Raw genomic sequence first — 13,495 nt, forward strand, 5'->3', positions numbered from 1 at the left:
ACGTCAGGCGCGGGATACGGGCTTTTCCCTGTGGTCCCAGCTCCGCCTGGGATGGGGCAGGATGTCGGAGAGCTACTTTCATCCAGGTGATGCCAGAGCAGTCCAAATACCCTGGAGTGTCCCTATCTCAGTGGCTGCTGTCCCCACCAGAAACGCTGCACTACATGACCCCAAGCCCTCGCTAGCACTTAGCGATGCTTATTGAGGCTGGAAATCTCAGCCGAGAGCAGCTCTGGCAGCCCACACTGCAGCTGTCCCAGCCCTGGGGGAATCACTAAGTCCTGCAAGTGCCACAAACGGGGGTGCAGGCGCCAAAAATAGAGGTGAGCAGTGAAAGGGGGGGGGGGTGAGGCAGAGGTAGCTGAGCTGCTCCCTTCTGCCCACGCGCCCTCACAAGCGAGTCCCTCTGGCTTCGGTGCTTCCTCCGAGCTGGCCTTTCCCAGGAGCTGCCATAACCCCGACGTGCTGTTCCTAAACAAAGTGCGCAGCCCTGGGTGCTCCCTGGGGACGTACAGCACGGGCTGCCATGTGCTTGCCGGGATGCTATGGGCTCTCCAGGGCCCTCCCAGCATCCCAAAACAATGAACCCTGGCCTTTGCAGACTTCTCCTGGGAGAAGGTTTTGTTTGCCGAGGTTGTCCCTGCTCTCAGCCCGGGAGGGGGTATTGGGGTCATTCGTTTGCAGGGGAAAGATCCCACCTCAGGATCAGGATGGTCTGCCCTCAAGCGTGGTCCATGCTAGCTTTTCCACCCCCTGCTCACCCCAGGTAGACCATCCCCGGTGCGAGGGGCCCAGCAGGACTGTACCAGCAGGCTTCTCCCTCTCCTGCTGCGTTGGGAGCAGCGATGCTGTCCTTGGAGGGGAGACGCTGCCGGGAAACAGCTCTGCTGAGCTATTCCCGGCAGCCCACATGTCCCCATGAAGGGACCCGTCAGACACGTCTTTATCCCTTGGGAAAAGTGTTGGGAAGAGCCATGTGCGCAGCACGTCCCCTCTGCCACCTGCCCCCCATATGAGCCGCTCTCACGCTCGCTGGCTCCTCTTCTGCACGACAGACTGTCTCGGCTCTGGGGGGGCTGCCAGGGCCCCCCAACACATGGCCGCCACCACATCTGGAATCGGGGAATCTGGCCAGCCCAGCGCAGGGGAGCAGCGGGCTCTCGCCCAGCCATCACCGCTTCACCCCCCACGCAGCCCGGCGTAAGAGCCCCTCCAGCTCCCGGGGGGCTGCCTCTCCACCATCCTTCCTTTCTCCGGCTTTCCTCTCCTGCCCAGGCATCTCCCCTACCCTGTCCGCGGCTGTACCTGCCCGGCTGCCAGACCCTGCCAGGCATGGAGCCGGCACGCGAGCCCTCTGCAAAGTGCCGCTCATTGCCTGCGGATAACCGGGGGTGCCGCAGCCCGGCTCTCCTCGCCCTCCGCGGCTGCACAGAATAAAGACCTTCCCTTTTGGTTTTTCGTCGGTGCAAAGAAAACACCGAGATAACGGGTGATAAACGGCAATCTCTCCGGCTCATCCAGCCCGGGAATCATTAGCCATGCCCATTGTGCAGGCGTTCATTAGCGAGGCAGGAGAGGATGAGTCTGCCTTGCAAACAAGCAAGGAACACAGATTTCAGTGGTGTTGTCTTTATGGGAAGGGCTTTTTCATTCTTGGAAAGGAAAAAAAAGAAAGATATAAAGGTATCTTTTCAGGGGAGTCTCCTTTTTCAGGATAGCCAGTGCATTTTTGCAGTTTTTCTTGTTTGGATCAGACAAAAGCACATCCCCAAGATGGAAATGGTGGCGGGAAATGATGGGTCAAAAGACAGTTTTGATCCAAAGAGCTTCTGCACCTTGTTATAGTGCTGAAACAAATTGCAAAAAAAATCCCCTTTTGGACAAACGATAATGTTTTGCCTATTGAGACAATCTCAGAAACTTTATTTGAACTCATCAAGGTGTAGGGAGGATTTAAAGCAGGTCCATCAGCTGGCTTCCACCCCCCCGGGGCAGGAGGGGTGCAGGACATATGAGATGACGGCATGGCCGAGGTGGAAACTCCTGACGCCTCTCCCAGCTCCACGTCCCTCGGCAGCCCAAACGGCCCCGAGTCCCCAACCAAACCCACCCTCTGCGACAGCATCCCAGTTGCACAAGACCTTTTATTCCCCGATCCAAAAAAAAAAAGGACTGGGAGGGTGCGTTGGCGGTCCCCGAAAAACATGAGTCAGCTGCTGGCGTGGGCAGCGGATTTTCTAAACATCCCCTCATATCCTGAGAAAAGGGGGAAAAAAAAAAAAAAGAAAACGGGAGGGGGGGGCTTGAGGGAAAAAAAAGAAAAGAAAAGAGAAAGAAAACAGGGAAAAAGGCCAGAATTGAAAGCAGACACAGGGAGAGAGCAGCTCCTTCCCTCCGGTTTAAGGAGGCGAGAGCCAGGCTGGTCCGGGCTCCTTTTGTTTCCCGTTAGCCGGGCCCTCGCCGCTCCCCCTCATCGGCAGCCTGCGGCAAAACTCCCCTCTCCTTGCAGCCACTTTGGCTTCTCCTCCTTTTTTTAAATTTGTTTTCCCCCCATCGCACTCGTCTGCTGGGCTTTAATCGCAGGTTTTGCTCTGCAAAGGGTCCCCGCAGAGGGTGGAGGGAGGAAGTCGGAGGGACTCCGCTCCTCATTGGCGAGGCAGCCTCCCCCCTTCTCCTCCTCCCGAGGTCTCTTTTATTTATACACGCACACACACACGCGTGCACATCCCTCGGCCAGGGGCTTTGCTCCATGCTGGGGCCCGAGGTGGCCAGACCCCCTCCCAGGTGGGCTGGGGGCTGCCCAGGGCGCTGCTGAGATGCACTAGAGGAGCAGAGCGAGAGCTTGGCTGCAGCCCAGCCCTGGCACAGCCTTGCCTCTCCTTTTGATTTTATTTTAATTTTTTTTCCCCTCCTCCCCTCCACTTCATTTCTTGCCTTCCCTTTCTTTCTCCTTTAAGTGGAAAAGCCTTGCCAGCTGGGGAAGGCTGGGAGGGCAGGGAGAGCCTCGGCAGGCAGCAGATAAAGAGTGCGGAGGAGGAGAGGAAGGAATTTCGGGGCGGCCAGCGCCTGTGGGACGTGCGGCACAAGCGCTTGCCCGGTGGGACCCTGCCCAAGGTAAGTCCTCGCGTTGCCCACCCGGGTGCCGGCTTGCCCTCCCACTCTGCTCCGGCTCTCCGGCCGGGAAACCTCACGCTGGAGGTGGTACGGACCCCAAGGACCCTCTTCCCGAGCCAGCCCAGTTGCTCTGGAAGGGGCTTTGCTCCCCTGCAAGGGGCTGGCACCCCAAAACGCCCTGCCAAGCCCTGGGGAGGTGGTGTTTGGTGGAGAGTGGCCGAGCTCTGCGGCACCCTGCAGGAATAGCCGTCCTGTCAGCTCTCGCCAGGTCCTGAGCTGGGATGACTGCGGGGAGCCAAGGGGACACTGTGGCTGTAGGGCAGGAGAGGGGACCCTGCTGCAGCGGGAGCGGGACCCAGGGGATCTCTGCTTCTCCCTGGGGAGCTCTCGGTCCCTCCCTGGATCAGGGGGTTACCCTGGCTCTCCCAGCCCAGCGGCTGTGGGAGGGCTGGGGTGTGTGTGGGGAAGGGGCTGCTCGTCGTCCCCAGTGAGACATCTTTTAGAGGCGTGAGTGTGTCCCACTGCAGAGCAGCATCGCCGCAGTGTTAGGCCGAACGAACACATCCACGGTCATCCCTAAATGCAGGGTGCTCCTAGGACCACGCCGCTTCGGTCTGTGCCCTTGGCGGGACTCCTGTCCCCCTGGGCCAGGCCAAGGTGGAGAAGGACATCTGCAAGCCCTGCTCAGGGCCTGCACCCTGGCGTGCTGGGTACTAGAGGTGGGAGAGCCTGGTAAAACCCCTCTAGGCATGGATGTGGGCAACCGCTCTGCTGTCCCAAGAGCCCAGGAGCTGAGGGCCTCCAACAGGCTGCAGCTGGTCTGGAGTGAAGCTGTGCTGACTCAGGCAGCCCCAACGGCCCGGGGACAGGGGGTTGCATGACCTGCGGGGCTTTGGTGCCCACACTGGGACCACTGTGGGCTCAGAGCATCCAGCTGCTGCACTCGCCTGCCAACAGGGAGACTTTGAAAGCAGGACTTGTGGTGGAAAGGGATGTTGTGCTGCTCCATCCTTGTCCCAGAGCACCTGGGGCTCCTGCTAAAGCAGTGGGTGAATAGCTAAAAGCAGTTGGTTTGGCGTGCAAACCCTGTTTGCAGGGGCTTGGCAGTCCCAAATCTTTTCAGAGGGTCTCCCATCGATGACAAGGATCAGCAGTGTTGAGTCCCAGTGCCCCCCAGGGACCACTGAGGGGCTGGTTGAAGGGTCATTTCCCCCTCAACACCCTGCAGGACAAGATGCCTGTGTACCCCGTGCTCTCGGGAAAGGGGCACATTTCGTTCAGGCAGCCAGAGCCAGTGGCAAAGATGCCGCTCTGCCTGGCAGGGGGCACGTGCTGGGCTGGCTTTGAGGGGGAGCCGCCAGGTAGCCATCCCAGTTGGCAGCCAGCCCTGGGCACGGTCTGACATGAGGCTTTAAGTCACTCCTTGGCATTGATGTCACCCAGGCTGGGGTGTGCTGTGGCGCTGGTGGCAGTCACCAATCCCGGGCAGTGTCCCTGTGTCCAGGAAACACCCCTCGAGTCAGCCGGTGCATCAAGAGGGGTCAGTGTTTTGGACAAGCATCAAGTCACAGCGACCCATTTGCAGGACACAAAGGGCTTTTCTCTCTCCCTAAAACCAGCTGTCCCTTCCTCCAGCTCAACAACACGGAGGGTCCTTGCTGAAGGAGCAGGCGGAGGGACCGCAGCCACCAGATTACCTGCCCTCGGCTCATCTCCCGCGTCCCTGCACAGGGCTAGGGGTTCAGGGTGCCTGTGGTCTGAACGGGGAGCACAGCCTGAACACAAGCACGGCCAGCTGTAATGCTGCAGTCTGGGAGAAGTTAGCCATGGCTTGTCGTCCAAAGTCCTGGGCGTCTCCAGTGGGGTCCCGCAGGGCTCTGGCCTGGGCTTGGTCCTCTGCAATCTCTACATTAACCATCTGGGCGATGGATGAGCGCACGTACTAAACTCTGGGCTGGCACCAAGCTGGGTGGGCAGCCCGTGTGCGGGCAGATCGGAGCGCAGGAGGATGCCAAGGGCTCCGGGAGGAGTCTGGCATCAACCAGGCAATAGCAAGCTGTGACAACATGTTGCCATTAGGAAGGAAATATTAAATGGCTGTGCATGATCTTGGGAGCTAACAGCCCAGGCAGCTTGTATGGTGGGAAAGGATCTGGGGGCTATAGCGGACACAAACCGGATTGCAGCGTGGTGCAGGGAAACCTGCAGCTCTTCCCATGGGATGTGCTGAAAGGCGCATGACTGGAGGCAGCGCGAACAGGCAGGGTGGAGGGAGTGGGTCCTCCCCAGCAAGTGATGCCGAGCGCTTCAGCGGGGATGCACTCGGAGTGGAAAGGCTCAGGGAGAGCAGGGAGGGTGATCAGAAGCCCAGAAGAGGCTGCAGAGGACTGGGAGAGGCGCTGATGGGGCTAGTTCATCACTGGGTGTTGTGGGGAGGTAGCACACGGTCTTCATGCACGGGAAAGGTCACTGCAAAGAAAAAAGTTAGCTTTTAGGGGAAACGTCTGTAGGTTTAAAGACATGGGGTTGGGCACCTTCAGCCCCACAGGTTTCAAAGGAGATGTTGGGCACACCTCTGGCTGGGGAGATGCGGGCACTGCAGCAGAGCAAGGACCCAATGATCTCTTTCAGCCTCATTTTTGATGGGTCTGTGACAGGATTTCCAAAGCGTTCAGAAACAACCCTGTTAGGAAGAGGAGAGCACTGAGCCCTTCTCCAGGACTAGGGCAAAACGAAATTGTCTTAGTGAGCACCAGAGGAAAGCTGAGATTAAGAAATGCTCTCTAGCTTCGAGAACGATGCTGTGCAAGAAGAGACCATGTTGGCTGGCCACAGCATCACCCGAATGATGGACAGGTGTGACCAGCCACTGCCAGAGGGCCCAGGCAGGGACTTCTGTTCCCGGCTTCACCCTGGGACCCAGCGGTCACCGAGGTCCCTCTGGCCCTGCTGTCGGATGCCATGCTGAAGCGTGATGGGATTGCAGTGGTGTTCCTAGGGTCAGGCTCCTGCAAAGCGTCTTCCCGGGATGCAGCAGCAAAGGGCAGGGAGCGGAGGAGCCGTGTGGTGGCCGAATCCCGTGGGAGCACAGCTGCTGGTGTTGGCAGCGGGGGCTGCCTTTGGCCCAGAGCTGGAGGGAGCTGGGGACTGTGCGGGCTTGAGGCTGGCTGGATGCATCCTATCACTGCCAGGGAGGATCCGGGCCGAACACTTCGTGGAGTTTGTTTGTTTGTACTTCAACCAAGGGAAAGAAATCCCCTGCAGAAGAGCTGCGAGGGGAGGGTATAGACTGGGTATTGTTTCCTGAGAGGCTGGAGCAGCTCCAGGAGGCTCCTTCCGCTCCACCAGGCAAATTTGACATAACGAGGCTTGGTTTAGGGGTGGCTGTTTCCCCTCCTCCGCTCCCCAGTTGCCTAATTAGGTTCCCCAAGCCAAGCACACCTCTGCTCTTCTCTGCTTCCGCCAGGAAGCCTCCTCCTGGAAGTACAGCGCTCTCCCGGCACCATGGGGGACACTGAGCAGACCCAGCCAGGACAGGGACAGGGACACGTGCCAGGGATGCACAGAGGGGTGCTGGGATGGGTCATGCGCTGAGCAAGGGGGTCCCACAGGTCCATCACCCACCCAGCCTGGTAGGAGGAGACGTACAGTGATGCGCTGCCCCTCTCACCCTGCTTTTCCATCGTCCCTGGGTGCACACCTGGGACACAGGCTGTGGCATGCCCTGGTCTGTGTTTGTACCCTTCTCCTGCAACCACCGACTCACAGAGCCAGAGGACCACAGTGTGGAGAGCCCGTGCAGGGAGCAGGGAGCTCACAAAAGCTCCCACAGAAAGGCTGCTGCCAGGAAAGCCATGTTGGTGTAGTGCAAGTGGTGTATGTCCTGCACCCATGGATGGACTCGTCCTCTCCGAGGCATGCCTGCAGGGGCACCTGCTTATCTCTCCAGGTCTCCACTAACACCCATCCTATGCTCTTCCCCAGGCTCAGCAAGAGCCGGTGCGTGATGGGGCTCACAGCAGGCTGTGGGGTCCAGGAGCAGGGAAGGATTGGAGAGTGCAGGGATGTAACCAGGGCACTGCGCTGGCTGTCAAACCCCAGGCTGCAAACCAGGAGACGGATGGAGTAAGAGGTACCTTCTCAGCATGACCCACGGGCAGCACCAGGGCTGCTTTAGAGGACGAGGGTCCCAAAGCAGGCAGGAGACAGGCAGGCAACAGGCAAGTGCACCCCTCGGTGCGAGGCCCCATCCTGCCGGTCCCTCCGCCTTCCCCCTTCTGGCCCGTCTACCATGCAAAAGAGTCTGTGACTGAAATCTTAATGCTACCAAGACACAGTAATTGGCACCAATTAAATTGCTACATTCATGTTTGAATTGCTTTAACTGGCGAGACACACTGTCTTATTTATACAAAAAAATATGTTTGCTTGTGGGTTTGTCTGAACTGGGGCCAGCAGAAAATACACCATTTCGAGCCCCGCTCTCTGAAAGCGCATTCTCCGCTCGCAAACTGTAAGTCACCTCGGTTTCAGCCTTTGCTGAGCAAATGGTTGCAGAACAGAAACCCTGCTTTCCTCGGGGCTGAGCGCTGCCGGCATCGCGAGAGGGGTCCCCTCCTCTCTCCCCGCAGGCAGCTGCCAAGTTTCCCTCTCCAGACTGGGAGCTGTTTGGGAGAATATGGTCTGATTCAGGGAGCCAAACTCCGGGTGCGGGGAGCAGGACTCGGTGCCCATTTTAAAGCTGTGCTCAGGGGAAGGCAGGGGGTGCTGGCAGCTGCCAGCCCCGGCACTGAGCCCTGCCTCGGCTTCTCCTCCAGAGGATCCGTGGGGTTTTGGGGGCAGGAGCTGTTTGCAGAGAACTGATTTTTGATCCGTGACTGAGGGCAGAGGAACCGCTGGAGGTTATAAAGGACCCTGTGTGCAGGATGGCAAGCATGGCTCGTGCCGCCTGCCCAGAGCACGTAGGAAGAGGTTATCCGAGAGGGAGGCATCCCTTGTGCAACCTGCAGTTGCACAGGGGATGTGCTTGGCTTTCTGTGCCCCCCAACCCCAAAAAGCTCCATCACTGCCCCCAGGTTCTCTTGTTATAAGGAGGTGGGGGCCAGCCCCTCATCCCATGCAATTGCCTGCTGGGGATCTGACCCCAGCTTGTCAGCGGGCGGGGGGGAGGCACAGGGTGAGGGTGGCTGCCCCCAGCACTCCGGTTCGGCTGTCTCTCAGGTCCTGGCACTGGGTGCCACCAGCCCGGTTTTCCTGTCCCGTGGGTGGGCTCATAGAGGAGGGGGCAGGATCAGTCCCTGGCACTAAGAGCTGCACCAGCAGCTGCATTTTCTCCCTCTCAGGGACCCAGAAGTAGCAGGGCCAAATCAAACACAACCCCCCTCTGAAAGCAGCCTCTGCCCTTCACACCCCAGCGCTGGCTGGCCCCATCCTCTCCCACCCTGGCCACGGTGCCAGGCTCCTCTCACGTCCTACGGATGGGTGAAGGGTGCCCTGACCGCAGAGCTGGTGAGTGCCTAATCCCAGCCACGAGAGCCTAAAACCCCAGAACAAAGCGATTAAGCTCGGGTCCCTCACAGGCAGCCGAGAAGAGAAGAGCCGATGCATCCACGCAGATTATCTCCTCCTCCCCAGCAGATCCGTGTTTCACAGAAGTTTTCAGAGGATCAGGCTGCCCATGTCCCATGCTGGGACATGGAGCTGGAGAGCCCACAACACTCTGGCTGCTCCCAGGGCTTCGCAAAGCCCCTGCATCCTGCTAGGGGAAAGAGGAGAGGAAGATGGCTCTATTTCTTCTCTTGCCTCCATCGCCCTCCCCTCGCAGCTGATGATTAGTGGTTAATTAGAGCCAGCCGGGACCTTTGGCCCCGGCCCTGGCCCCACCATAGCAGCCACCCTCAGAGATCGCGAGCGGGTGATGGAGACACCGACGTGCTGGGGACTGTTTTCCCCCTCGCGTATACCTCAGCAAAGTGCTCCCCTTGAATCGCTGCGGGAAGGCGGACGCGGCTTTCTGGCAGCAGCGGCACGAGAGTGAGGAAAGCCCTGGGGGTGGCAGGGCATGGGATGAGTAGCCGGGATGGTGCCCAGCCCTTGCTACCACATCTCCTGTTTCCCCTCTCCGCTCTGCCAGTGGTGGGGAAAAGCATCAAGTGAGCGGATGGGCTCTGCTCGGAGAGGCCTGCCCCATCCAGACCCACATGCTTGGGAGCTGGGACCCCCAAATATTCCAGTTTGGGGATAGAGGGGCCAGAGAGCAGCTGCTACCGGCCAGCCCCGAGGCTTTGCTACTCAGTTGGAGCTGCCTCTTCCCGGGGCCAGCGGCGAGGTGATGCAGGGAGCTGTGTAGGTCCCGGCCCGTGGTTTGGGTGCTCTGCAGCCACGTTCATAACTCGCATTGCTCACATGCTCACACACCCGGCGTGAGCATCCCCAGTCGTCCACAATGCCAGACTTCAGGGCTGTGCTCCAGAACGCTGGCCAGCCCCCAGCACCACCACAGACCAATCCCAGCACCACCACGGGCCAGCCCCAGCACCACCACAGGCCAGCCCCAGCGTCACCATGGCCCTGGCACCCACCGGCTGCCCTAGGGAGACTAAGGTGGGCAGGATTCGGCCAGGGCGAGGGGCGGAATATGCAGCAAGGGGCAGCCAGGCACCGCATCGGCCTTGGCCGGCACGTGGCAGCCGTTCCTCCCAACGTCCCCATACCTCCTTTCCCGGCCCCAGGTGAGTCCTGGTCCTCGCCCAGGGTTTTCCCACAGCCCCAGCCAAGCTTGCAGGCTCCGGGGAGCAGCCCCGCCGGCCCCGGGGCCCGGCCTTTCCTCCGAAAGCGGAAGCGGGGGAGCATGCGCAGCCGAAAGGGCCATGAATACCAACACTCGGGGCTGGGGGATTATTTATAATGCTGGCATCTCTCCAAACAGATGTTTCGTTTTATTTTGAACTTGCACTAAATAGGTCACTCGTTTCCTCTGTCTCCCATGGGCTTAAAACGGAGGGGGGAAAGTGGGGGGGGATTAGGGGTGAGAGAGCAGGGCTCGCCGTGGTCCCACGTCCCCCATGCCAGCTCCTCACAGTGATGCGTTGTGGAGAGCCCATGGCTGGAGGTTTGCTGGATCGCGTGCATGGACGTCGCGGTCCCTGCATGCTCAGAGAGGGAGGATGGCTGCAGCCGAAACCAGGCTGCGTGGGGCTCACCACCCCACCCCATTCCTCACATGTCTGACCCCAGGGCTGCCGAATCACACTGCCGAGGCTCAACGTGGACTTGTCATCCTCCCCAGCAGCCTCCCTCCCTGCTTTGGGGTCACGGTCCTCATTTTCGGCTTTCTGACAGATGCTGTCAAAGCCCGCGATAGCCCGTGGCTGTCTCAGAGGAGGCTGGCTGTGCTAGCTCGTGTCCTGCTGTCTGCTGCAGGACCAGCGTCCTCATTTCCATGCAACCCCCTTCTCCAGGCACCACCGAAGCTGGGGACCAGGGTCTGGGGTTCTGGGCAGGGGCTCCAGTCGCACCAGCCCTGCTCTCTGCAGCAGAGGCAGGCAGGAGAGCTGTGCCTGCGTATGGGCACAGTTTCCCTGAGCTCATACTGCCCCAAAGGTGGCATCTGCCCATGCTTTGACCATCTCCTAGAGAGCTTGTTGTTGTGGCTTTAATCATGTATTCACAGACGAAGGAGCTCTGACAAAAGTGCTCAGAGGGTTCGGGCATTTGCAACGCTGCCTGTGAGTGCTTGCAAAACCTCACGTCTGCATGACTAAAAGAAAACCCCGAACCCAGGCATGTTGCAAGTAGGCACCCAGGGCTCTCAGCATCCCTTGGTCTCACCAGCGCCTGGGTAAAGCCTGGGTAAAGCCTGAGAACCCCCCTGGCACCGGCAGGTGGAAACACAAGGGGGGTTTTGCCCCCAGGAGTTCATCCCTTGGGCAGGGATGGCCTGTGGGACCCCGGGGACTCCCCAGCCCCTCTGCTCCGCAGCCTGGTTTCAGATTTCCTACCTCTGCATTTTATCAGCAGCTGTTTATGGGCCTTGGGACGACAGGCTCCCCATGTGTGTGCTCTGCGTAATTCTAGCCATGTGCTGGGAAAAAGAAAAAGGGCTCTGTGATGATAATCTGGCCTGTGAGTAAACGCGGTGTCATGGGAGCCGAGGGACCCCAGAGGAAAGATGTTGCAACTCCGGACGGTTCCAGCCAAGGAAAAAAAAAAACCCGCTCAGCTTTATTTAGATTAAAGGGTGGGAAAGAAGCAGTCGCAGAGGCTGGGGGGAGGGTGGCAGAGGAAAACAGGACAAGCCAAAGAGTTTCACTGCTGGACAAGCAAGGCTTGGGTTTCAGGGGTTACCAGCCTTTGCTTGGGGAGCTTTTTGCCTTCAAAAGTGGGGGACGGTGCTCCCCCGGCCAGGAGAAGCCCTCGCTCCCTGGCTGCAAGCAGCATTGATCATGGGATCCATATGGGGCTTTTTTTATTGCATACGGGCACCCATGATCTCACTTAATGACTCAGATGCACTTAGACAAAGAAGAAATAAAGTATATTTTACTTCCCGCTAATTTGCACCAGATGTCCCTGGCCTGCTTGGCAGGACGGCGGGGCCAGCGAGCATCGCGGGAGCGCCTGGAAGCACAGCCCCAGCAAGACAAGGGGCTAGAAATAGAAAGCCAGAGGAAGAGAAAGGACTGGCGGCTGTGTGAGAGGCCTGGCTTCGCTTCTCCGCTCCTTCCTTTGCCACGGTCGTGCTGCCGTCAGCCCAGATGCCCTCGCGGGCTGGGATGGCAGCCAGCACCTCTGCCCAACGTCGCAGGAGCGGGGAGGCTCAGGCAAGGGGAGCACAGCCAGGGGAGAAAGGCAACGTGGGGCAATGGATGCAGGAATTGCCCCTGGAAATGTAAATGGGATTTGCTGAGAGGCGGCTGTGTACCCTGATTTCCAGCAGACAGCACATCCCCTTGCTGTTGATCGATGGTCTGTAGGCACCAGAGCTCCTTCCAAGGTGGCTGTCAGGGCAGTCGTGGCTGCTCTCCCCCTCCCTGGCACGCCGAGCCATCCCCTTCCCTGTGCACCAGGCTGGTTCCCAGCTCCCCCAGCTCCTACAGCTCTGGGGGTGCTTGCAGGACCCCCATACTGGTTCTCCGGAGGGCATTAGTGGTTGTGGAGGAGAGGCGAGAAAGGTGGTCTAGGCACGCTCGGGAGGAGGGCAGTGGACTGGGAGGGCCTCCTTGGCGTGGATGCCTCTCTGTGTAGATCTCCCATGGTTTAAGGCATTTGCAGGGCTGGAAATAGTCCCGTCCCATGTGATCCGTGCTTGGGGGTGGGCAGTGCCATGCGATGCTCGTGCCAGCAGTGGCTGGCATGGGTGCTGAGATGCTCTGCCAGGAGCACTGCACCGTACACATGCTGGGAGAAAGCGCAGAGGGAAGGGGGCTCAGAGGTGTGGCAGGGCACGCCGAGCAAAGTCAAAGGAAATTCTTGCCTTGTTACCCAAGAATAGTCAAGACTGAGCCCACACAGCATATTTTGGGCATTAGCAAAGGCATCTTTGGCTTACTAGCATCCTTAAACAAGAGATAGGTCTGGAGTGGGGGGACGGTAATAAATCAATAAGGTTTGGTGATGCTTGAGCTCCTTAGCAAGGCACTACGAGGTGGGAGGAGTGGCAGAGATGGCTGAAGGAATGGTCCTCCCTAAATAAAGGTGGGACCATCCCCAGCAGAGACTGGATACGGCTCTTCCTTGTATCCAAAACCCTGGGCGTAGCCTTGCTCCTGCTGCAGAAATTCCTGTCCAAGTTCATCAACCAGAGAGGCATCAGCCCCCGGCCACCGCTCACAGCAGCGAGCGGGGGAGTGGGAGAGGAGGCAGAGGAGAAAGCTCAGCTGTCATCAGATTTCAGATGCAGGAGAAACGGGAGTGGGCTGCTCTGGAGAAGCTGTGAAGTCATGAGACGGGGAATCATGAGACTTGAATCTTGGTCCTGGCACACCCGTGGTCCTGCTGCGTGGCCTTGGCCCTGCTGTTTGACCTCTCTGCTTTGGCCTTCTTGCCTGTGTCCTGTCTGTGAGAGTGTGGCTCCGCGAGCCATCAGAGCCTGGGGTGCCCTGTGCACAATGCTGCTGCTGCTCAGGGATGTCGGGGGGCCCCCATTTATCCCATCGCCCCACGCAACACACTGCAAAAACACAAGGCCGGAGATGTGTGAACAGGCTTTCAGCAGTGCCTGGCCCCTGCCAGCTATGGGACGCTTTCCTTTCACCAGCACAGCAGTGAGCTGGGAAACCCGACAGCCCCGGAGCTGGCTCAGCTCTCCCTTGTCTCGCCTGCAAACGCCGCTCTCCGCTCCCGGCATCCAGAGGAGGAGCAGCCGCCGGGTGCACTCCTG

The 13,495-nt window shown here is 59.2% G+C and overlaps 1 protein-coding gene across 1 annotated transcript in view; it reads left to right on the forward strand.

Annotated features, from left to right (window-relative positions):
* Positions 1–2,730: 2,730 nt before the first annotated feature.
* The window catches only part of PDGFRB (platelet-derived growth factor receptor, beta polypeptide), a 34,490-nt gene continuing 23,725 nt past the window's right edge, over positions 2,731–13,495 (forward strand). Inside the window, exon 1 of the mRNA XM_009322649.1 lies at positions 2,731–3,114. The gene's annotated coding sequence lies outside the window, so the exon portion shown is untranslated. The remainder of the gene's footprint in view (positions 3,115–13,495) is intronic.

The sequence above is a fragment of the Pygoscelis adeliae genome, unplaced genomic scaffold (genome assembly GCF_000699105.1).
Source record: "Pygoscelis adeliae isolate BGI_AS28 unplaced genomic scaffold, ASM69910v1 Scaffold34, whole genome shotgun sequence".
Taxonomy (NCBI): Eukaryota; Metazoa; Chordata; class Aves; order Sphenisciformes; family Spheniscidae; genus Pygoscelis; species Pygoscelis adeliae.